This window comes from Nannospalax galili, unplaced genomic scaffold, assembly GCF_000622305.1.
Source record: "Nannospalax galili isolate Female #2095 unplaced genomic scaffold, S.galili_v1.0 scaffold127, whole genome shotgun sequence".
In the NCBI taxonomy this organism is placed as follows: domain Eukaryota; kingdom Metazoa; phylum Chordata; class Mammalia; order Rodentia; family Spalacidae; genus Nannospalax; species Nannospalax galili.
The window spans coordinates 3,325,553-3,348,175 of record NW_008360326.1 but is presented as its reverse complement, the minus strand read 5'-3'; positions in this window follow the sequence as shown (position 1 = coordinate 3,348,175).

The following is a 22,623-nucleotide window of genomic DNA, read 5'->3' as shown; positions in this document are numbered from 1 at the left end:
ACACCAGGATAGTTAAAGGAGCACAGTGTGATAGAGAAAAGGGCTAACTTGGGTTCTGGCACTGTCAGAATTTCCACTTCAACTTCAAGATCTGGTCCTGCCTTAGAGACACTTTAGTATGACCACTCAGGGTTGCCAGATTCCAAGTGAAATGTTGCAATGTCTTTGGTGGAAGAGAAAAGCCAGTGAGTGATGTTTGAGTGATACATTCACAGTGATGCCCACACTGCTGACAAGCCGACTTACAATACTTAAGTTGATCTGTGAGTTGATACATTGTCTTTCTAGAAAGAGAACATTTCCGTTGTGTTAGTTGTTCCTTCTATTCTGGAATTCCAAGTCCACACCTTCTTGACAATTCTCTATTTGCCTTCTCTTTCCATATTGCATCCAAACTCTCAACAACGTGGTTTTTGCTGACAACTTTCAGATTTTGCTATCTCCAGAAATTATTTTTCCTCTTGAACATGATTTCTAACCATGTCTAAACATCATTTATTCACAGTTCCAGCTTTCTTCCATTCAGCAAGATTCAACACTTGGAATTATCTTTGATTTCCTTCTTTTCAACATAATACTGTGTGTCAAAACCTTGTTGAGTATAAGCTGAGATAATGTCTCTTACCATTGGTAGGACCTTCTTTTATAATACTGTTTGTAAAGTACAGTCCAGTATACTATAGTACTGTAGAGTCAAAGGACAAAAATCACAACCCCTTGCCTTTAGAATGAATGCTCATGCTCTTTTTCAGCAGGCCAGTTGCTTTTGGTTTTGTAAAGACAGTGACTAAACTCATCTGTTATCTTTTCTGCAGTATCTGCTACCTCTGTGAATGCTGTGAATGAAGCAAGCTGCAGAGGCCTGACCCTCCAAAGTTGCCGATTATTGTTAAATCAGAACTCTCTGCAGCTTGTTTTCCTGAAGGGGCAGAGTCTAGCCTCTTTCCCACCCAGCCTCTGCTCAATGCATGGTCTGTGTCCTTGAGCACTTCAGTGAAGGGGCTTGGGAGGAGGGTTCAGATAATGTCTTTATTCTTTCTCAGACACCCTCCTCCGAGCCTCAGGTCCAAATCCATTTATCTCCTCCATAAAGTGCTTATTGACAGACGACTTGAGTGCTCAGACCGTGCCAACTGATGACAGGCCTCTCCAAACAGAGCAGTCATGCCTCCCCTCTTCTCCCCAGCCCGAATCCAGAGCAGCCATGATTCTGCCTCAATCTCTAAGATTAGCTCAGGAACCCCGCCCAGACTCACCACCAATTGCTTTCTTGGGTCACTGATTTTTCAGAGAGAAAATGCCTTCAATGGAGGCATGAAATAGCTCTGCTCAGACTCAAGAAGAGGTTCGCAAGATCATTCAGCCAAAAAGTAATTTTATCAAGGGACCCAGACAGTCTCCACCTCCATTTCTACCACCCACATCTGCAAACACTCTTTACTACGCACTCTGTTTTTATATCCCTGACTCTGAAGCTTCTTTTGTTAGGCTTATAAGAGTGTGTACTTACAGGTATGCAACAAAGAAAGTCCATCAAGGATAAATCTGAAGGGAGAGACAGAGCCCAGGACATGCTTTGGGGCCCAGTGTCTGATTTTATGTAGGCTGCCAACCTTATTTTTCTTGGGTCATTTCTTTTCTAAGGAGGCCCCACCTAAATGATCTAGTCTGGTCAAAGTTCATTCAGACTGCAGCAGGCCACTCCTTTCCAGCTGCATGTTCCCTTCCATCCTATCATCAAGTGGAATACTCATTCATTCTAACACTGAGAAGGGCTCATTGGTAAGAAATATTTGTGGGAATGTCAATTAGTACAGGCACAGACTAATTAGACAGCATGTAGGATACTCAGAAACTTAAAAATAGAAGTACTGTATGTACTGGTGATCCCACTTATAGTTGTTTCCGAAGGAAATAAACCCAGTACACATATAAATATATTTACACTCTCATGTTCATTGCAGAATTAGTGCCATCTCTGGGGCTATACCATCAGTGAACACACAGCACAATCTTGTATGTAAGAGATTTTTCAAAGACGAGCTCAGAAGCATAGTAGAACAGGGGTTACCTGGAGCTGGAGTAGAGGGTATGGTGGTGTTCAAGTGAGACAAAGCTTCAGCTGAATGGATGAATGAATGCATTCAAGAACTCCATTATGCGCAGTGGGGACTACAGTTGATGGCAATTTATTTTATTCTTGAAAATTTCTAAGACAGCAGACTTTAAGCATTTTTGCCAAACACAGAAGAAAGCATGTGGGATAATGCATATTTTAGTCCATACCAAACATTGCTTCCTCACAGAGGGCAATCAGGTATTAGTATCTAGAATTGAAAAATATGACTCTGAAAAATGATATAGGTAGATTCCTCATCAATGCAACTTAGGTGCTACCAAATCCTGTACGAGAACCTGTATTTTCAGCAATATCAGTATTTGACTCATAATTTTAATTTTCAAATGAATAAATGAATGAATAGCTCCTGTTTATATTCTACCAGACAAAGCAGCTTCCTGATTCTAGCACATTCTCTGTCCCAACATATTTTGTTCATACTGTCCTGCATGGACATTGTTTTGCTGGTCTCATTCTATTGGCTGTACTTCTTTAATTTTTTAAAAATTTATTTATTTTGGATCAGAGAGATGGCTTAGCAGTTAAGAGCACTGGCTGCTCTTGCAGAGGACCCGGGTTCAAATTCCAGCACCCACATGGTAGCTAACAAGCATCTGTAACTCCAGTTCCAGGAGACCAATGCCCTCTTCTGTCTTCCACAGGCAATGCATGACACAAGTGCATTTACACACATGCAGGCAATATACTCATACACGTAAAATAAAAATAATAAATCCAAAAACATTTTTTAATTAATTTTATTTTACGTGTATGAGTGTTTTGCCTACAAGTATGTAAGTGCACCCGTGTTGTGCAGTGCCTGTGGAGGTGAGAAGAGAATATCAAATCACCTGGAACTGGAGTTAAAGACAGTTGTTAGCTGGCATGTGGATGCTGAGAACCAAGCCCGGGTCCTCTGCAAGAGCAGCCAGTGCTCTTAACCGCTGAGCCATCTCTTGAGCCCTGGATGTACTTCTAGATAACTGATGATCTGTGTAGGAGGTCATTGGGTTCAAGATATTTATGTCAGAGCATCTCTTAATTTTTTCCTTGATTCACAGCACCTCAGATTTACCCAACAGAGATGACACAGACGATACACAAATACCTCATGGGCCTTTCGTTTTTCTCCTTTCTCAAGAGACAGGCTCTCTTCAGACAACTAAATTCACTCATTCTCCCTGAAATTATTCCTCTACCATCACCAGTCTCAAAAATCATGCTCAATCACAATGGTTTTAAATTTGTTCCCATACATGGCCTATGAGGTTTTTTTTTTTTTTTTTTAAATCTCAATTATTGCATGTTTTTGGAATGCTAAATATAAGCATGTCTCTATTTTAAATTTGTTCCCATACATGGCCTATGAGGTTTTTTTTTTTTAAAAAAAAAAAAATCTCAATTATTGCATGTTTTTGGAATGCTAAATATAAGCATGTCTCTGCCTTTGAGTTTCTTGGAATAAACAGATATGCACATAGTCTATAGGTAGAGAAGCATGCACGTGTACATATGAGCAGCACAGTACGTAGGCGTGCATGCATACAGATCTACAAACACTCCACCCTCTCAAGTGTAAAGCAGAAACCATGTTCTTCTTCCACTCCTTGGCTTTTTGTCTGCTGGCTCCAGAACACAAGCTTTGCCATCCCCCTCTCTTCCTTACATTCACTTCTCCCTTCTTCCCACTCCTCCAGTTCCTTTCTTGTTAGACCTGTTTTATCTGGGTCCTCTCACAAACTTGTTCTGTGATTTTCTGACTGCAGAGACTCAGCCTCAGGCTAAGCTCTTGTGTGCCTTTTAGTTACTAAGGACATAAATCCTCTGATCAATCCTCACTCAGGAATGAATTAAATTGGTCAGATTGAGAATCCATCTATTTCTTTAAAGCCCAGCCCATGAATAGCTGTTAACACAGTGCAGGAGTTTAAGGCATTAAGCGCATACCTGCAAGCACTTCGGGGTTCTTCATTTCTTTCCTCTGGGAGTACTTTCTAGTAGGTGGGGCAGTGGGGAAAGAGCCCAGAATAAGAAGCTGATTTATCTGGGAAAGCTCTGCTCTCCAATCTTTGCTTCTTTAATAGCGCTCAGCTGGGGGAGGGATTTGACGTTCTTCACCAACAGGCCCATTAAAACAATCGAGGAGTGTGTCACCCACAGCTCAGGCCCTGCACCCGGTCTGCAAACTGGTGTCACCTCATAAATCCACAGGCATGGCCTGGACCCATCAGTGAGCTGCTTTTTCTGGAGATTATTTGTTCAGACAGGGGTCAGATGGAGGGTTTTTGAAAGATTCTGTCAGTATTTGTCAGTATTTGCCCCTCCCACTCATCTTTGGGTGAAATGGAATTTGCTGTGTAGCGAGGCTGTAGAAAGGAGGCCAGCCCTTGAATCAGAAGGGCAGTGGGCATCAGTTGATCTCTCTGGCCAAAGAAGAGAGGAGAGTCTATGGACAGGAAAGAGAAGGCTCTTGCTGTGGCTTTTGCCCTGCTGCCTCGAGATTATGGGTATTCTGTCTGTCCTCAGGGCTGTCTGCAGTCAGCTGCAAACACTATACATTGAGAAAGTCACAGGGAAGGGGATGTCAGCTGACAGGGACAGTCAGGAAACATCTGTAATCCAAGATGGCCAGAGAGGCTGTCAGAGGCCTCACAGTCCACACACAGAGCACAGGTTGCTTTCCAGGAAGTGCTGGGGTTTACACATCAGCCACCTGGATGCCTGTTCCTCTGGGGAATCCCTTGAACACAATTACAGAGCACCGCTCACTTCACAGAAAGGAGAGAGGAGGAAAAGTCCCTGGAGTAGCAAATGTCAAATGCGTGAGGGTTTCCAGAAGGAAGGGTGCAGAGGTTACATACTTTAAATGGAGTTTCCTTAAAATTAAGACGGGTTAATTCAACCCAAGCTGACTAAAAGTTACTTAAACCTTATTCTCAAATTTTAGGGGGGCTGTAAGTAGTGAGTTGTTAGTAAATATTTAAAAAGTTTCACCAAAGTAGCTTCCCAGCTACTATGACTGAAGTCTGTGGTATATGTAGTCCGTATGCCTGATACCAAATGCAACAGGAAGCCATTGGCTGTGGAGTTGGAAAGGGATGTGAAAAATGCGTTCTTCTGAACTGGTGTAAGCGGGCCCCAGCTCACTACTGGTTGTAGTAAACACACTGAAAAGGTTACTGAAGAATGATCTTAGTTCTTAAGCGCAATTTGGTGCATGATACAGGTCAACAGAGCAGGAACCCAGGTCTTAGGGTAATCTTTTCTATGTCCCCCTCCACCAAATGCTTCAATAAAAAGTCGAAATATGAAACTATAAAATAAAAAATTCTTTCTATCCCTTGCAACCCCAAATATATAAGATTTGGTATTCTAAATCTCAAATCTCATTTCTCAAATACTTCTTTGATAGATAAGACTGGACAGAATTATCAGATTATGACTAGTATGTGGTCCCTTTAGTGAGGCAAGAGAAAGCCTAGCACCCCTTCCAGGTCAATGATGTGATAGTCTGACCGGGATCTTGGAGAGTTCTGGAAGGCAGTTCTTTTCATAGCCCTTGGCTCCTCTGCATGCCCCAAATAAACACAGATTGCTGATGGTTTCAAGTACTGGCTCAGGGGGCTGGGCCACAGGAGCCTTATCTTCAGGGTGGGGTCAGGAACAAGGCTGCCGCACCAGGCAGGAGAGCAGAGTGGTTGGGGAGGGGTCCCTGCAAACCAACTGCAGCATCCTCCAGTCCTGGCAGTTGGCCTGGGAGCCTGAGGCCTTCTGGAGAAAAGCCAATGCGAGAGGACCTGGGGTGGGTGGAAGGAGAGAAGGAGAGACCCCGCTTCCACAGGTGGGGTGGCTGCATGTGCCTGCTGGCTCTTCCTGGAATGACTTTCTGCATAGGAGAACAGGAAAATGTGCACCAGACACATTTACTATTTCCTTTCAACCTCACAACCACTCCATAAGGCAGCATAGTTTCTCGGATAGTGAAGCTGAGGCCAGGAGGAGGAAAGGGTGGCCTTGTGTAATACAAATAGTCAGTGCCAAGGGTAGAGTTGATTTCGCCCATCTCTGTAACCAAGGCTCTGCTTTTTGACCTCATGCTCTCTGCTGGCACCTCTTAGTGAATCCTTTAGCTCAACCATCCAGTCTCATTCAGCATCTCTGATTTTCCTTTGCTTCGCTCTAGTTTTGTAAACTGACTCTTGATTGGCTGACCCGGCTGACCTCCGTGGTGATGGTAACCATGCAAGAAGGGGTTATAGCTCATGTGCAGGAAACAAAGTCAAGTTGCTTCTAAAACTAAAAAGCTTAGCTGCCTTGGCACAGCCAGGCACCAGGGCAATCCTCCTGCCAGGAGATTGCTGATAACACCATAATATCAATGATGTCATTGACTTCACTAGATGTCTCAGGCTATGTTAAATCCATGGTGTGTCCTCATCAGAAGGCTTGTGTTGCTTAGCTGCTCAGTCACAAATTCAGTCATGTCTGTCTATCTGTCCCTTAGTCTTTATGGCTGTGCCGCCCTTCAGATCCTTGCTGTATAAACAAAACAGAGGAGGGACTCCTCATACGGGCTCTCAGAATAAACAGGCAATCTCTAGACACTAAAACTCTGGCCCCCAACATAAAGGGAGTGGTGGGGACCCTGCTGCCTCCTATCCTGCCCTCAAACTGCATCCTTCTTTGCTGCCTTTTGGTTCTTCTCTGTAAAAATTCAGGTACCAAAGTTCCTTAACAATTTCTTTTAAGAGCAGGTTGAATTTTTTTGTGATTTAGACGAAACATTCTCTTTCTATTGGGGGTGCCTTTGCTGGGTGAGTCAGCAAGAAATTCTGTTTCCTTATTTACACGGATTTATTTTTATTGTTTTGCAAATATACATGGACTTTCATAGAGACAGGGATGATACCTTCCAATAATATTGATAACAGCAGTAATGTTTACTGCACACTTAGTATGTGCTGGATGATACATTAAATTCTTGGTGAAGATTAAGCTTTGAGCCTCCCAACTCTGTGAATTTCAGCCCATTATTATCTCTATTTTCCTATGAGTAGAATGAAGTTTGGATGGTTAAGTTAAAAATCACTTGAGTTTTCAAAAGTAAAGCCAAGCAAGAAAGCATACATCTGTTGCCCCAGCTCCCCAGGGAGATAAAAGAAGGAAGATCACTTAAACTCAGGAGTTCAAGATCAGACTGAGTGACAGTGAAATCCTATCTCAAATAAAGTTTCACAAAACTCAGAAATAATAAATCTAGTTTCTGGAGTGGTATCCTTAACAGTTTTATTGCTACAGATCTCAAAATGCGTATGTGTGAGCATGCGTGCACATGTGCGGTGCGCACGGCACGTGCAAATGCGTATGTGCGAGCATGCGTGCACATGTGCGGTGCGCACGGCACGTGCATGTGCGTGTGCGTGTGTGTGTGCATATGTGTGTAGTTTGTGTGTATGCATAAATAATGCTGATGAATCTTATGAAATAGCCAACCTGGAGGCCAAAAATTATCTGTAGGTCAATTATCTGTAGATCTGTATTTTCATAAGGCTCAGGCTAAAATACTTGACCCTGGTTCCCTGAATATGGCAGCCAGACTTGATCATCTTTGTGCTTTCATGCCTTACATAGAAGTTATCAGTTAGCAAATGTTTTGTGGAGCCTTTAAGGACAGGATTGAAAGAGTGAATGGATAAGCAGAGGGATATCACTGATATATTTCAAGGGGGATGAGACGAGATGTCTGGAGGTGTGCATGTGCACATGTGTGTGCGTGTGCATGTGTGTGTGTGTGTGTACCAGGAACTGAGCCACTGGTGGGTGTGGAACAAGCCCTTTCAAAGTACTTCACCCTATCACCTTCTTCTGTGACCTATATGATCACTCATATTTCCACGTCCTGTTTCTCACAGCTGCCATTGATATCTCCCCATCTTATCAGAAAGTCAGTGTCTCACCGAAGTCAACCTTTGAAAGAAATGTTCGATTAGATGTTTTTTTGAACTGTTATAGTCGTAACAAACCCTCATAATTTCTTTCCTAAGCCATTAATCTATGTTGAGAATGTTAGTTTCAGTTAGGTGGGAGTTGACCGAAGAGAAATCATTCCTTGATGGGAGCCTCACTTTTGCTCTCTCTTTCGTACTTTCTGACATCAGAGTGGAACACTGTGGTGAACAGGAGGAGGAAGTACTGAAGGAGTTTGAAAGTGCTGTGGGGTGGAAGCTGGACTCAACAAGAGGAAGGCATGCAGGAAAGGCCAGAGTCCACCTGACCTTAACAGAGAAAGTGTTCGAGGCATATTAAGAGCAAGGACATTTCTTAGCCTATAATATTTTCTGTTGCTATATCAGGACACCTGACATGGAGTGCTTTATAAAGAACAGAAGTTTATTTTGACTCATAGCTACGGAGGTCAAGAGTCCAGGAGTGTGGCAACAGCATCTGGTGAGGGCCTTTATTGAATCATCACATGGTGGAGGGTAAAGTGGATGTGTGTTAAAGGGACAGAGCACAACCCCAGGGAGATAAAAGAAGGAAGATCACTTAAACTCAGGAGTTCAAGATCAGACTGAGCAACAGTGAAATCCTATCTCAAATAAAGTTTCACAAAACTCAGAAATAATAAATCTAGTTTCTGGAGTGGTATCCTTAACAGTTTTATTGCTACAGATCTCAAAATGCGTATGTGTGAGCATGCGTGCACATGTGCGGTGCGCACGGCACGTGCATGTGCGTGTGCGTGTGTGTGCATATGTGTGTAGTTTGTGTGTATGCATAAATAATGCTGATGAATCTTATGAAATAGCCAACCTGGAGGCCAAAAATTATCTGTAGGTCAATTATCTGTAGATCTGTATTTTCATAAGGCTCAGGCTAAAATACTTGACCCTGGTTCCCTGAATATGGCAGCCAGACTTGATCATCTTTGTGCTTTCATGCCTTACATAGAAGTTATCAGTTAGCAAATGTTTTGTGGAGCCTTTAAGGACAGGATTGAAAGAGTGAATGGATAAGCAGAGGGATATCACTAATATATTTCAAGGGGGATGAGACGAGATGTCTGGAGGTGTGCATGTGCACGTGTGTGTGCGTGTGCATGTGTGTGTGTGTGTGTGTGTGTGCCAGGAACTGAGCCATTGGTGGGTGTGGAACAAGCCCTTTCAAAGTACTGCACCCTATCACCTTCTTCTGTGACCTATATGATCACTCATATTTCCACGTCCTGTTTCTCGCAGCTGCCACTGATATCTCCCCATCTTATCAGAAAGTCAGTGTCTCACCAAAGTCAACCTTTGAAAGAAATGTTCGATTAGATGTTTTTTTTGAAATGTTATAGTCGTAACAAACCCTCATAATTTCTTTCCTAAGCCATTAATCTATGTTGAGAATGTTAGTTTCAGTTAGGTGGGAGTTGACCGAAGAGAAATCATTCCTTGATGGGAGCCTCACTTTTGCTCTCTCTTTCGTACTTTCTGACATCAGAGTGGAACACTGTGGTGAACAGGAGGAGGAAGTACTGAAGGAGTTTGAAAGTGCTGTGGGGTGGAAGCTGGACTCAACAAGAGGAAGGCATGCAGGAAAGGCCAGAGTCCACCTGACCTTAACAGAGAAAGTGTTCGAGGCATATTAAGAGCAAGGACATTTCTTAGCCTATAATATTTTCTGTTGCTATATCAGGACACCTGACATGGAGTGCTTTATAAAGAACAGAAGTTTATTTTGACTCATAGCTACGGAGGTCAAGAGTCCAGGAGTGTGGCAACAGCATCTGGTGAGGGCCTTTACATGGTGGAGGGTAAAGTGGATGTGTGTTAAAGGGACAGAGCACAAGGTAGCCTCCCTTTGGAACTCCTAATTCTCCAATCTCACCAGACCGAGAACCCATGACTATAAGAAAAGCATTAATCTCTTTTCAGTTACCTCTTAAAAGTCCTACCACATCGTAATAACACCACTTTGGGAATCAAATTTCAACGTAAGTTTTACTGGAGACAATTTCTGGCCCAGACACAGCAGATATCAAATCCTAAGACCCAGCAAACAGGGAATCAAGGCTTATGGCTCCCTTTCTCTTGCTTGGGAAACCTGTAGACACATCTCAAAAGAGAAAATAAAGTATTTACAAAGGAGTAAAATGGGACACATGCAAGGAAACACTACAAAGAGAAGCAAAAGAGACAGGAAAACAGACCCTCTGCTCACTTCACAGGCATAGCTGTGGCCACGTTTTAATTTTTTAATGCATGCCCTCGGTAGTGAAATGCATGCTCATTTGTGGCATATTACATGTTTGTTTCCATGTCGATATCTTAAATACATTGTGAGACAGATGCAAAAACGTAAGTGAAATGAGGATATCAAATTAAATTCCTCTTTGCACACCCCTGAAAAACATCCTAGCCAACCCCCTGGGATACATGCAGGCTACTTTGACTGCCTTGAGGCAGAGAAGTTTGTCAATTCAAATAAAATGCAAATCATACGTAATTTATAATTTCCTAGTGGTTGTATTTTTTAAATGTTAAAAGAAAATTAACAAAATTAGTTCTAATAATACATTTCTATCCAACCCAGTATATCCCAACTACTATCAATTCCATGGGTAATATAAGACTGTTAATGCAATATTTCATATTCTTTGTTTTGCAACTAAATCTTCATACTCTGTTGTGTATTGTATACTATGGCACATTGCCATTCAGACAAGCCACATACTGAGTGCTCAGTAACTACATGGGGCTGGTTACTGTTGCACTGGAAGACTGAGGTTGAAGGACTATGATCCTAGGATCAACAGGAATCCTAGGGAACACTGGATATGTGTCTGTAGTCAAGGCAGAAGACATTAGGATCACCAGTGGTTTCTGTGACCTGTACCCATGTAGCTTCTTTATCTAATCAGTCTTCCAGTAGACATACCAGGATGCAGAATAACACGATCCCATTAAAAGGGAAATCTTTCTGCCCCATTCAGCAATGTTCCCTGAACCTTGGAGGGGAAAGTATAAATGTCTTTTTTAGGGCTGAGCACTCAACAGTCACTCTTAGCCCCTTGCACACCTCTGTGTTCATTACAGTTCACTGGAAATACAGGCTTCTCTGATTAAAGTTGAGAGTGGTAATTATCTATGGAAATAAACATATATATGTATATATACATATATATGGCAGGTGATTTAACACTCAGACAGTTTATCTAAACAACATAATTAAGTTCTTGTAAGAGCAAGAAGATAGGGAGAAGGGCTGCAAAATGCCGTCTTCGGACAATCACAAACTCTCAAGTGTGGATAACTATACTGAGTGCACAAGACGGATCCCATCAGTAGCCAGGCAAGGATGGAAGAGGAGCCCTTTCTCTCACTGCTCAGGCATTTCCCACAGACAGACTCGAGGAAAGGGGGTGTTATTGTCCTCTGTTGTGTACCGATTAGTGATCCCGCCAAGCTCCAATGGAGAGGTCCACTGCAGCAGCCATACAGATGGGCCTGGTTTGTTGGGAGAATGAGCCATCCAACAAAACCAAAAGTGATGACTGGGAAAGGGACAGGTAGGAAGGAGCTGGGGCTTGATAGGGATGGGAGGGAGATTAGAAAGGGTGTGGAGAGGGGGTAACCAGAGTGAATTATATACAGTATGAAACCGTCAAAGAAATAACTTAATAAAGAATGTAAAAAGGAGTTATGCATAAGTACATAAACACACGACTCTGTCAAAGACACATGCACCTACATCTGTGACCACTGGTCACATTGAGGCCGTGGAGTTGGAGAACACTGAGTAGAAGGTGATTATAATTTTCTTTATATGTAGCTACAAAGCCTGAATTGTCAAAATACGTATTTATTTTAAAACATTTTAAATGGTTTAATCTCTTTAAGTATATACATCCTTCTTCAGAGTATACAGTTTAATATTTGTTAATAAAATATTTCTTCAGTTATAGAAACCTGGACTTATGTCTAGTGTGTTCTTATTAGATGAAAGAGGCTTTCTTTCTTCCCTTCCTTCCTTCCTTCCTTCCTTCCTTCCTTCCTTCCTTCCTTCCTTCCTTCCTTTTTCTCTTTCTCTCTCTCTCTTTCTTCCTTTCTTTGTTTCATGAAAGGAACATTGGAAAAAGGGTACTAGGCTTGGGATTGCCATATGAAACACAAGACACGTAATAAATTTGCATTTCAAATTACAATAAACAATGGTTAAACATAAGTACGTGAATGCAACATTTCCTTTGAATGATACCGGGATGACCTCAACATTTGCATGGAAAATATATATTTATACTTAAAATTATTTATCTGAAATTCAGATTTCATGGGTCATCCTAGTTGGGCTAGGCCCTAGTTGGGCTAGCCCTAGTTGGGCTGCCATTATTGCAAATGGGCAGCTGTGGTTGAATGGTTGCTTTTTTTTTCTGCAGTGGGGAAAAGTGCTGTTTCCAAGATGTGGTAGGGAGCTGCTTCTAATTCCTCCAAAATGGTACTGTAATTATGAAGATAGGTTTACTTCCACATCTCTCATCCTCTTATCTGGCTTTTCTCTAAATAAGTCTTAGTTTCTCAAACTTGAATTTCTCTGCTGATATTTTCAGAAATTTGCAAAGAGACACAATTCTGAAATGCCCCCTAAAGCGTATTACTGACCCCAGCATGCAAAGACATGTGCTTCGTACTCATGGGGATTATAGAACTCAGTATGGAAGATGGGCCACTAGTTTTCCTACATACCTGAAAGTGGAACAACGCCAGGATCATGCATACAGTGTAGATGTAAATGAATGTGTGTGTGTCTCTGTGTGTGGTGGGGGAGTAGAAGTCCACACTCTATACCCAGGGCAATTTCACTGCCTGTCACTAATTGCTGGTGATCAGCTGGGCATTGACTTTGATCAGACTTGCAGAAAACCAAGAAACTCTATGTATCAAATTCAAGTTTTTGGATTTACTAGCCAGGTGATTGTTTTTGAGTGATTTATTCATAAATTCACCTTCAGATAGCTAACGTGTCAATCCTTCCCAAAATGCAAATCATTGAGAAATTAACCTGGGTGCCTGCCACAAGAAACCACAGTACTCTTTCTGTGGCATTTTAATGATAAAAAATTTTTTGATCCAGAGCTTCCTAATGTCCAATCCATTAGCAGGATTGTTTTTTCCATTACCACCCTCTTTACAAGGTTCAAATAGCTCTGTCTACGGAGCTATGTTAAAGACTAAAAAATGATTGCTCACCCAATCATTTTTTCACTCCAAATAGCCCTCTGTGTGTCATGAGTGTTAGTATTCAACAAATATATAATTCAAGGAAAAAGGATAAAAAGTGCTATGGAATAGATAAGACATCCAACTTTACCAGTATTCACAGAAATTAGTTAAACTGAAATAACTTAGAGATGCATAAATTTGGTTTCTGCCTTGAAATTCTTTGCCAGATCAATTATCCAGCTTCACCTTTTTTTTTTTTAATTTCAGCATCAGTCCTTCAATCTCTAAATGTTGGTGTATTTTAAATCATGTGATCACACAGGTTCTTATTACACAGTTGACACAGAAATATCAGTAAAAGGAACAATGTCTATTCATTTGCAAAATCAGATAAGCAATCTAGGTTTAACCTTCCATAATGAATTCCTTGTGTGCTTTATGTTAGAATTACACTTTGCTCAAAGTAGACATGCATATAATGTATTAAGAATCAAAATTTACAATTATTATAATGATTATGAAAGCTGTTAATTTTATAAATGAAAAACAATCACTAAGAATTTCCTATTAGCCAAATAAATAGGAAAGTATATTTCCAGATAATGCTTATACAAATCACTGACTTGGTTCACAATTTTTTGACAGTGCAAAGGTGATGCACTATTTTTAACTTTGAATTTGAGACTTTTCCAGTGGCAGAGTCCTGCAATCACAAAAATAAGCAACTCATTTAGAGTCTCTCCCTTAAAGAAGACCAATTCTCCCTCACCCATCAGTAATCAGCTGCCAATAGTTCTTCGGCTAATATTGGGGCCTGCTTCCCATTTCCACAGTTCTATGCTGGGTTTTTGTCTGCTTGAGTTTGCATGGGTCTTGTGCATGCTGACACCATTGCTCTAGGTCCACATGAGCAAGCTCCCAGGAACCTGTCAGATTTTGTTTCTATCTGGTCATGCACCTCCCCTGCTGGGTCTTACAATCTTTCTGACCCCCTCTCTTTTACAATGGTCCCTGAGTGAAGTTTAGCGTAGGCATTCCTGTCCAGTGACCCACACTCTACAGACTCATATTCTCTATGCTTTGGCTCTTTGGGGACTTTTACGTTTCTTGCCCTCCCCAGTGAATGAACTTGCACTGAGGGACATCTGGATACACTAACATGATAGACCTTAGCATATATGACAAAATGAATGAAATCCAGTAGGGAGGGCTATAGGGGAGTCTGGATAGGGGAAGAGGTACAAAGATGATTAAGATGTTTTGTATGAAATGCACAAAAATTCAATAAAAAAGTAAAAAAATACTATCATAACTACTTTTGAATTGCTGTGCTATTGTAATGTGGAGTTAACATCAACAAATATTTAACAAACTGTAGTTGAAAAAAGTAATTTAAAAAAATCTTAAAAAGAAATAAGCAACCCATACTCTGTTGTGCACTGTGTTACTAAGTCCTCATGTTTGGTGGGTTAGGTATAGTAAGTGTATTTTTATTTACTTCTTTTTTTAATTTTTTTTTAAGTTTTAAAAATATTTTATTTATTATCTTTATTTTATGTGTATGAGTGTATTGTCTGCATGTATGTAAGTACACCATGTCATGCAATGCCTGTGGAGGTCAGAAGAGGGCATTGGATCCCTGGAACTGGAGTTACAGATGGCTGTTAGCCAGCATATGGGTGCTGGGAATGGAACCAGGGTCCTCTGCAAGAGCAGCCAGTGCTCTTAACCGCTGAGCCATTTCTCCAGTCCCAAAATGCATTTTTAGATTACAGTATTTTCAGTTTGTACTGGATTAAAAAAAAATCTGACCGTCTCTCTGTCTGTCTCTGTCTCTGTCTCTCTGTCTCTCTGTCTCTCTGTCTCTCTCTCTCTCTCTCTGTGTGTGTGTGTGTGTGTGTGTGTGTGTGTGTGCGTAGGTCAGAAGTCAACCTCAGGTTTTGCTCACTTTCTGCTCTGTTCAAGACAGGGTCTCTTATTGCTTACTGATGCATGCACCAGGCTAGTTAGCCCACCAGTTTCCAAGGATTCTCCTGTCTCTGCCTGCCATCTTACCCTAGGAGTGATGAAATTACAGCTATAACGTATCTGGCTTTACGTGTGTTCTGGGGATCTGAACTCTGATCCTTATGCTTGCATAGCAAATACTTTACTCACCAAACCGTCTCCTCTGCCTAACAGTGTGTTTATCAGAACATAACATTATCGTAAATTAAGAAGTATCTGATGGAAAGTTTATGTTGGGCAGATAAATGTAGAAAGAGCATTATGTACTTTTAGGCAATACACTTCCAAAATTTCAATAATGGAATAATATATGCCTTCCTGAAAAAAATGTATGTAAAAGATAGTAATTTCAATATTTTGGAATTTTTTGATGTACTTAAATTTATAAAGTAAAATTAACACCAAACAAAATAATCTTTAAGTGCTATATTTAATTTTTACCTGATGAATTCCATTTAGGTCATAAATCACTAAAAACACACAATTTATTTATTTTTATATTTTCTAAGGCTAGGGTAAAAGCCAAATGTTTACTTTGTTACTTCAAAAACATCGAGGGGAAAAGAGAATCCTTACAAATCCTGTATCGCTATAATGAAGACATTAAATGTGAGCCAAAAAGGAAATGTTAGCGAGAAAGTAACTATTCCAAGCATATGTTACTACCTACCTGTTAAATGTGAGATTCTATCTAGAATCACTACTGTCCAGGTAAGGAATACAAAGGCAATGCAACATCTGACCATTCTGACAAAATACCACTCATGAACTACAAGGCAGACATTAACTACATTTTCATAATAAAATTCATAATTACAGTTATGTATAGAAACATAATTTTATGATTATTTTCTTGTCCTTGAGTTTTATTTTGTGATGATAATAATGTTTTACTTTTTTTTAGAACACAATTGTATTTTCATTTTATTGTATTCTAATTATTCTAATTGTATTTCACCAATTAAATAAGTGCTTTGTGGGCTGATTCTGTGTCTTTATCTTTCTTTATTCCATGGTGTCTAGCCAAGCTGGGCTCAGGAAAGATTATCAAATAACTTCTTGCTGATTAACTGTTTCCACCAGGGCCAGAGAGCTTCACCGAGGCAGCTGTTGACAAGCTGGATAGTCTTGGGAGGCCCTCATAGGCCTCAACTGCAGTCTTTGGATTTTTGGCCCAAACTAGGTCAGTTCACATGCCATTTGGTGCAGGGAGAGGTACCTGGGTTCCTAAGATGTTTCTGGACATTGGAGGCATACCAGGAGGAGCAGGGCCATTCCCAATGGGGTGGATGTTGGCTGCCACAGTGGGAATCATACGGCCTGGCACGGGCTGCCCAGGCATCATAGAGCCTGGGCCTGATATCTGACCTGGTTGGGGAGTATGGGGCCGAGGCATCAGAGGGTAAGGAGGGGGCTGCTGATGAGGCAACATGCCAGGGTGCCCTGCTGTTCCAAGGGCAGCCGGACCAGGTCCTCCTGAGTGCTGGTGTCCTTGCTGAGGGTTCTGGCCATGTTGCTACTTTTCCAGTTGTTTTTGGGCTCGCAACTCAGCATATTTCAATTGTTCCATGTGGAAGTTCTGGCATTCAGTAAGCAATTGCTGCCTCTGTTGTTCTAGAGCCTCTTTTTCTCTGTCCATAACAGTTTCCAGCTCTTCAAAATGTCGAAGTTTGATCTCTAGTTTCTTCATCTGTGTCTCAACTGCTTTACTTTTATTTCGGACAAATATCATTTTGGGCAAGTAATGTTTTCCCATTTGTTATCTGACCAAAAATTTTTTTCAGTACATGTCTAAATCTCAAAGACAACAATCAGACCTTTCTTTCTGCAAGTTAATGAAATGAGAATTCTTTTTTTTTAAAATTTATTATTTCTATTTTATGTGTATGCGTGTATTGCCTGAATGTATGTGAGTGCACCCGTGTTGTGCAGTGCCCTTGGGTTATGGACAGTTGTTAGCTGCCATGTGGGTGCTGGGATTCAAACCGGGGTCTTCTGCAAGAACAACCAGTGTTCTTAACCGCTGAGCCATCTCTCCAGCCCTGAGAATTCTTTTTTTTTTTTAAAATTAACATCTATGAAAAAGTAAAATCTTTAAAACTTACTGAGTAGTTAAGGGCTAATTAATTAACCTCAAATTCCCAATGAACCTTAAAAAATGCTCAGGAAGAAAACATATCAACTGTGTAAATCTACATGCCAATATAACTAAAAGGCAAACAGAATTAACCTAAAAAATTGTTCAACTTAGAGTTTTTCTATATGGAGAGATAAGCACCAAATTCTACTGAGCTGTTTCCAAAATTCCAACTGCAAGTCTTTACAGAAGACAAATGAAATTTAGGATAAAAGAGTAGGAATGAAAGATGAAAGTCAATGTTCATACAGAAAAGATTCATACAAAAGAAAAAACCCAGCAAGAAAATAATGTACCTCAAATGCGAACATGAGGTACATGGAGGTGTGTGCTGATAGTTCAGAGCGCTGACAACAGACAGAGAAGAGGCTGTGGGGACAAGGCGGAAGGAGCCAGGCAGTCTTGGAACTGTAAGAGTCCAAATTCACCAGAAAGAGAAAATTTTAAGTTCTTGATGGCAAAAGTAAAATGAGGCACTCATTTAATAAATTTTGATGTGTCACTTAATATATTACAATTATATTTAAAATACTATGTACACTTTGTATTTTTTTAGGTATTCAATCAGTTTGATTTAAAAATATGCAACAAGCGGGGTATGGTAGCTCACACTTTTAATCCCAGTACCTGGGAGGCAGAGGCAGACAGATTCCTCTGAGATTGAGGCTAAACTGGTCTACATAGCCAGTTCCAGGTCAGCTGGGGCGATTGGGAGACCCTGTCTTAAAAAAATAAAATATTTACACGAATGACAATTCTTTTAAAAGCCTCTAAACACAGGAATACTATGTTATAATTTAATAAGTGAATTTTAAATAAACTTTATTATGGAAACCTACACGATTTCTCTCTCTACTTCCCCACCCCACCCCAAAACAAAGTCATTTGGAACAGAAACTTACTTTGTTACATTGACAGATGAAAGTGTTCTTGAATATATCTGCTAAATCACCCCAAATCACTAACACCACCACAGAAATGTGGTGACACAAATCATCTTTGTGCATACAAAATTCTTATCTAAAGAAAACGAAATGGGTGTCAAATTACTGTTGCTGATCAAAGTTCGTCCAGAGCAAAACAAGAATAGAGCCGAATAAAGCCGTAAGACAATATTCCCACAGCATGAAAGGTCCTTAAGCAAGCACTGACTACTATTTGCAAAGCCCCTTGTTGAATCAGAAATGTAACATACACACACAAACAAAAAGCACCTAAAACCTGAAAAGAGAGGAAGCCAAAAGAAAAGAATAGAGTTGACTGATTCAGAAAGACAGAGACAGAGAGGAAGTCTATATACAAATTAAAGACTAAATTACAAGGTGCCAAAGAAAGACACAATTTGAATGATAGCATAATAAGGGGCATTAAAGTAGCACAGGAAAATCATCAGGAGAACAAAAATTACCCTATCAAAACTATTATATTTCAAAGGTAAACCAAAAGAATCCTTTAAATATTAAAGCTGTAGAAAAATTACTTCAGGCATAGAAAAGCTCAAGAAATGTAACCACAATCCCTGTCTGGGGCTGAAACTGAAATTAATCTGAAAAGGAAGATTAACAAGGAAACTTTAGCAATGGTAAACTTAACATATATTTGGTTGTGATGTAAGATAAAATAGGAAGAATAAACTATTATGTAGGCTACTCCCCGTGGCATGGGTTGTAAGTTCTTTTTTTAAAAAGTATTTTATTTATTATCTTTTTTTATGTCCACAGAGGACAGAAGAGGGTATCAGATTCCCCTGGAACTACAGTTACAGATGGTTGCTACCTGTCATGTGGGTGCTTATTTCTACTTTGTTAAAACTTACAACTTGGGTCTAGAGAGATGGCTCAGTGGTTAAGAGCCCTGATTGCTCTTTCAGAGGACCTGGGTTCGATTCCCAGAACCCACCTGGAGACTAACAACTGTCCGTAACTCCAGTTCTAGGTGATCCGACACCTTCTTCTGACCTCTGTGGGCATTGCACAACACAGGTGCACTTACACACAGGCAGGCAATACACTCATACATATAAAATAAACAATAAAATATTTTTAATATACAAAGTAGAAATGAAACAAACTTAACCAGAACATATCAATATTATCAATAAATGCAAATGGGCTTAATTCAACTATTAAAATATATTTTCATTGTAACTAAAAATCTGAGGCCCAATTATAGACAGTTCATAGAAAAAGAAAAGTGGTAAGTTAGTCATCTATTTTTGTATAGCCAATGGCCTCCAAGGTTAGAGGCTTAAAACAGCAAATACCACCTCAGAGTGTGTGAGTCAGAAATGCAAAAGCGGCTTAGCTGGGGGGCTCTGGCTCAAGTTCTCTCATGAAGTTACAGTTTGGATTTGAACAAGCTTCAGTCACTAGAAGGGGTTGCCAGCCTCTAGAGGTCCTGTTTGTAAGGTGGTACACTCATGAACCTATTGATCTAAAGCCTCAGTTGCTCTGCCTTGTAAAGCTCTCAATCTGTCGTGTGTCTTCCTAGCATGGCAACAGGTCACCGCCCCCCCCCCAGAGCAAGTGATCCAAGAGTGAAAGGAGGACAGGAGATGCAAAGCCCTTCATAGCCTACTCTTAGAAGCGATTTCCTGTCATTTTTGCCCTATTGAATTTGCTAGAAGTCACTACCTCTGGCTTATTCCTAAGAAGAGAATTAAGCTCTATCTCTTTCCGTTGTTATAACAGGGATTGAATCTAGGCATCAGCAAGGTGCTCTAAGCCTCAGCTGAAGCCCAGATCCTAGGTTCCATCTCTTAAAGGAAGGCATATTAAATTAATTTGTATAACTTGTGTGCACATTTTAAAACAGCTCACCACAAATATTGAAGGGCTTCCCAGAGTCTGAAAGGTCTAAAGTTATGATGTCCTGCATTCAGTTGGGGCTAATATAGCATAGTAGAGTAGGCAGTGTGACCTTTGAATTCATATGGGCTCAAATGTGAGTCTTGGCCCAGGCTAACTTCACCAAGCTATTACCAGTACTGTGTTTTGGGCCCTGCTCTGAGGAAGGTCCCCAGTTTGGTTTAGCACTCTGCTGTTGCCAACTCAAAATTGAAATTTTTAGTAATTCTTAGTATTTTTTATTTTGTTCTTGTGTTTTAAGAGTGAAGTCCAATGGGAGCACTAGATGTGCATCGGCAGAGGAGATAACCACAGCATAAGCCTAAGCCTTCACTGACATTTTTCAATGCCCTATTTTCATATATACTGATTGGAAGAGCCCATGAGCCCTAATGGAGCTACAATGCTTGCAAGTTTAATGACTCAACACAAATACAAGACAAGCATATTATATCCATTATTGAGCAATAGCACCAATCATGGTCCCAAGGGACCATATTTTCCATCCAAACTAGAACTTACTTTGCGTACACAGAGAGCAATAGCATTCTAAGAAGCCAGAATTAGCACAAAACCCTATCATATACTTTATTACTCATGGTCCTTCCTTGTATTAGTCAATTCTTTCCACTGAAAGTGATGACAGATCGTTCATAATTCCTTCTTGCTCATCAGTAAGCCAAAGGTAGACAGTGTCAACAGAATGAACATGTATCAAAAACTGAATTAAAGTACTTGTTAGATTTGCGTTGTGTTCACTGTTCCAACAAGAATGAGATACATACCAGGCACATACTAGGGTGTACAAATTGTGCTATTTTAATGATTCCTGATAGAGTAAAACGCTCAGGATACTCCATTTAAAAGTGCCTTTGTACAATGCAGCTGTCCTCTGATATCATGGGGTGTTGCCCCATGACATCCCGAGGAATACTAAAATCTGTTGATGTACAAGTCCCTTGCATAAAATGGTGTAACATTTGCATATAGCCCTCACAGTCCTCCTGTATACCGTCAAGAGTCTCTGAATTAATTATAACATAAATGCTATTGAGTAATTATTAAACTATTGCTTAGGGAATTATGTCAAAGAGAACTCCTGATATGTTCAAGACAGATATAATTCTTTTCAGAATAGTCTCAGCTTGTGGTTAGTTGGATTCACAAATGTAGAACCCACAGATTTAGAGGAAAAATAGTGAAATCTATGCTAAACTTAGAATGATATTAAATAGCAAAAATAAGATGAAATAAAAAACACATTGTTACAAATCAAGAGAGATCTGGAAAAAAGAAGAGCTTTGTATCTGACTCTTTCAGTGACAAGTTTTTCATGGTTCTGAGTACAGTGTCCACATTCACATTTTTCATAGAACCTGAAGAATAGAAAGAGATGAGATCTGGCTTGTTCTGTCACCTATTTGCTCCATAAAGACTCTCCAAACGACTGACTTCCTCAAACTTTAATTTTCTCTTCTATAAATGGGGATCCCAACAGGATGTAACTTACAAGGCTGTTTGGAGGATAAAATGACAAGATGCTTAAAAACTGCCTAGCATCCTGTCCACCTGGTGAAATCTCAATAAACAAATGATATAGTGCCATTTGCTAACCACTGGCTAGAGAGGAGGAATATAAAAGCATGGTTAGACCCAAAAGTGAGACATAGACACCAGATCAAAAGGCAGCTCAGTCTGAACTAGATGGAAGCCCACTTGGGCAGTTTAAATTCCCTCAAGGGAGGAAATGTTCCCTGTTTGTCTTGGGGTGTTGCTTCCTCTCTGCCTGAACTGTATCTCCAAGGAGTTGCTACTCAGAGCCATCTTTGAAAGTTTCTCATCTTTTGATCACTGTTGCTTTTGCAGCCTAAAGCTTTCCCCTTCCACTTAAGGAAGGGACTGGAAAGGAGAAATGACCTCCATTCAGTGTCCTTGGAATTTCACTGTCTACTCCTGTTTCTTAACCAGGGTCATTCCCAGGTATTTGACCTGGTGGGAAGGAGAGTTTCCCACCCATGGATACCCTTGCTGGATCTTAGAAGTATAACTCCCAGTCCTGACAAGGGCATCTTGCCTTTTCATTATCCCCAGAGAATGCTGTTTCTCACACCTCCCAGAGAGATTATTATAGCACAAGAAAACACTGCAAACTCAAATAATAATAAAAGGTTTAATTACAGTCTCCGGCTGTGATATGCTAGTTGCCTTTTTAAGAAACCTGGCATTATCAAAGGTCATATCATTAAAACCAATATTTACATGAGAAAGTTCAAGTTCTGGGCAAGAGAGTTTTAAATTAAAAAGGTTAAC